The sequence below is a fragment of the Arctopsyche grandis genome, chromosome 8 (assembly GCF_051622035.1).
Source record: "Arctopsyche grandis isolate Sample6627 chromosome 8, ASM5162203v2, whole genome shotgun sequence".
NCBI lineage: Eukaryota > Metazoa > Arthropoda > Insecta > Trichoptera > Hydropsychidae > Arctopsyche > Arctopsyche grandis.
The window spans coordinates 31,313,311-31,317,014 of NC_135362.1; positions in this window are offsets into that span (position 1 = coordinate 31,313,311).

Here is a 3,704-nt window from a genome sequence, read left to right on the forward strand (position 1 = left end):
TTTTTTTCAAATTAAACAATTAAATATAAATATTAAATTAATTACATTTTATAGGTATTTCAAAAAAGTATGACCCCGTGCGTATCGAACACAGGACCGACACATTTCTTTTAATTTTTTATTTATTTAATAATTAAATATGCGATGATATTTTATCGGGCACAACACTAGTAAAAATATAAACTGAGAATAAAAATATATTGGCTTCATCAGTTTTGCTGCCTCGCCCAAATATTCGTAAATAAAATATTTGATTACGTAGACTGAAAAAATACTATTTAATTTTTACTATATTTAATCCGGTTCGGTGATTACTGGTCACAAATTATTCGTCACAAAGTCACTAAAATCTCTATAACGGAACATCTGGCAGCCGAAAAGTCCATCATACTAACGATAACTATCATATTAACGAGAACTTGAGTGCCAAATATTGTGTATTTGCGATTTTCATGGCAAAAATTGTCTTTGTGACCACCCCAATGTGACGAATAGTCCAATTACCACTTAATCCGTAATACTAAAGTCTGAAAAAAATTAAGCACAATTAAGTGAGCACCTTAGCCTAAAGACGTTATATCACATAATATGCATGTAAATTGTAATGGAATTGTTAACATGCATACGCATGTTTTATAATAGTATAATATCAGAATTTTTCTGTCTGAAATATAATTAAATTTTAATCAATTATATTAAATTAAGTATTGGTAAAACGTAAAAAAGACAGAGTTCTTGATAACTTAATGTAAGATTATCGTTTCGTTATCTGTTCTAAAATGCGATTTAAAAAATCCTCGAGTCATGATAAATGTGCTTCGAGTCACAATGAGCGTAATTGTTATTTTGTTTATTTTTATGACTTGCATTAAATATCTCGATTATGATGATTTTATTCATCAAGATAATGAATTCTAATGCTAAATCGTTAGCTCCCAGTTTTTATTTATAAACTACAAACATACATATGTATATATGTATGTATGTACTCTTGCAATAAGTATTATGTAGTTTCATTTCAAATAGTTTTCCCATCTCTAGTGCAAACATATTGGATTTCAGTTGTTCGAATCGCGAATATGGAATAATTGGCACTCGAGTTCTCGTTAGTATTGTTGCGTAGGGGTGGGTGGAGGATCCAAGTAAAAGGCCAACAGTCGTTTCACAGCATTTATTGATGATTCAGGAGATACACGTATTGCCAGTGTTCAGTCCAGAATGCCCTGATATCGCCTACTTACCACCTTATAAAGGGTAGATCTCTCAGGACGCCTAATCTGTTTACCTGTTGTATAGTCACGTATTCGGATATGTGTTTCCACGACATTGGGTCTTCCCGTACCGATTCTGAGAAATAACTAATAACGGTCATTGTTTAGCCTAAATGCACTTAGAGTCCAGATATAATCTTTGAAAGTAAGTGCATGCATTTAGTTAACCGATAACAGATATCCGTTGGTATAAGTGCAATTCGCTCAATCCGCGGCGTACGTAACAGTATGATAGTTATCGTTAGTATGATGCATGTGTACAGACTCCAGGGATGTTCAACTCGAGAGCACCCCCGAAGTCGGTTTTCTGAGATAGCTAGTGGTAAGCGTGGGCGGGGCTGGTTTCCTCCAAGGGATCTACAGGTCGTCGTCTGCGGTCTGGTCTCTGCTGCTGTCGGCTCGGCTCGATGTATATCTCTCTCTCTCTCGTACAGTGTGCGTAAGTGAGGGTGATACGGGACAAAGGCGGGAAATTGAATAGTAATGAAAACAGGTTATAATTCTGTTTGTATGGTGACTGTATTTTATATATATATGTATATACAGAGATCAAGCAGGGGGGACAGAAAAAGGGGGGGGGGGGAGTCCGACTTGAAATTAGCGCGCACGTGTTCAAGAGGTTATGATAACCTCACTCAACCACGTGGCTACGTGATCTGACTTCGACGAAGAGAGACCAGGAATTCCTCACTTCTCACCGGACGTATACTGAAGCTGTACTTCCAGTATCGTCTGCCGATCAAGGCTGAGCTGATCGGGACTCGGTGGTGGGAACCAACTCGGTAGCGAACAGAGATGTTCACTCGACCGACGCGGAAAACGAATAGAAGGCGGGGACGCGCGCTCGGCGCCGATCTCCCTCCAAAACGGCTCCTTTGGTCGTAACGCCACGAAAGCTGACCATGAAGACTTGGTCGGAACAGCATGTAAAGGGCAGATAGGAAGCATGCTTTTTCCAAGAATCAGGGCGTTTTGGTTCTATTTACAAAGATTCGGCGAACCTTTTACAAAGCATGGCGAACAATTTACAATGAATGGCACGCTTCCGGTCCGCTCACTAGTATGATAGAATTTTCAGATGCTAGATGTTCCGTTATAGGGTTTTTGATGACTTTTAGGCGAGCGCTTTGTGACCTTGTGACTTTGTATGTATGTATGTAATTATCTTTGGTTGGGAACTTCGTTTACAAAACAAAGTTTCTATGACGACAATCAGATTGCTTGAATATTATATTTTTTTTTATTCAAATAAATTTAATAAAAAAACAAATTAATATTTACTATTAGATTCGCCATGTTTACGCTGTTTACATTACAAATACTGAGCGAAGCCGGGTAAAACAACTAGTTTATAATAAAATTGTAAGTGAAAAAAAAATAGGCGGTTCGGTGATTACTAGTCAAATGTGAACCGGTCACAGGACAACCGGTCGCTCTACATCGGTCACACGTGATCACCCGTCACACTAAAACTGGTCACGAGAAAACTGGTCACATCCTAAAATTGGTCAACCAGTTTTCTCGTGACCGATTTTAGGGTGTGACCAGTTTTAGTGTGACGGGTGATCACGTGTGACCAATATAGAGCGACCGGTTGTCCTGTGACTAGTTCACCTATGACTAGTTATCCGTTTACCGAAGAGGCTAGTAATAAAAAAAAAAAATAGATCGGGGTCTACCTCACGGGCCGGAATGTGAAATTACCGAAAACGCAAATATCGGAAGGCAAAGATCAAAAATCGAAAGAGTCGAAAGATAAAAAAAAGGTGCATGGTAAACGGTACATACTCACTTAATTTGTGCGAGCAGGATACAACAGGAACAAGAGGAACAGGCTTTTCCTCCCGTATTCTGCGCGCGCACATTAATACGGGAGGAAAAGCCTGTTCCTCTTGTTCCTGTTGTATCCTGCTCGCACAAATTAAGTGAGTATGTACCGTTTACCATGCACCTTTTTTTTATCTTTCGACTCTTTCGATTTTTGATCTTTGCCTTCCGATATTTGCGTTTTCGGTAATTTCACATTCCGGCCCGTGAGGTAGACCCCGATCTATTTTTTTTTTTTATTACTAGCCTCTTCGGTAAACGGATAACTAGTCATAGGTGAACTATCTGCGCGCGCACATTAATACGGGAGGAAAAGCCTGTTCCTCTTGTTCCTTTTGTATCCTGCTCGCGCAAATTAAGTGAGTATGTACCGTTTACCATGCACCCTTTTTTTTGATCTTTCGACTTAAGATCTTTCGATTTTCGATCTTTGCCTTCCGATATTTTCGTTTTCGGTAATTTCACATTCCGGCTCGTCACGGAGACCGATATAGAGCGACCGGTTGTCCTGTGACTGGTTCACATATGACTAGTTGTCCGTTTACCGAAGAGGCTAGTAATAAAAAAAAATAGATCGGTGTGGCGAAAAGTTTTGGTCTCGATGTC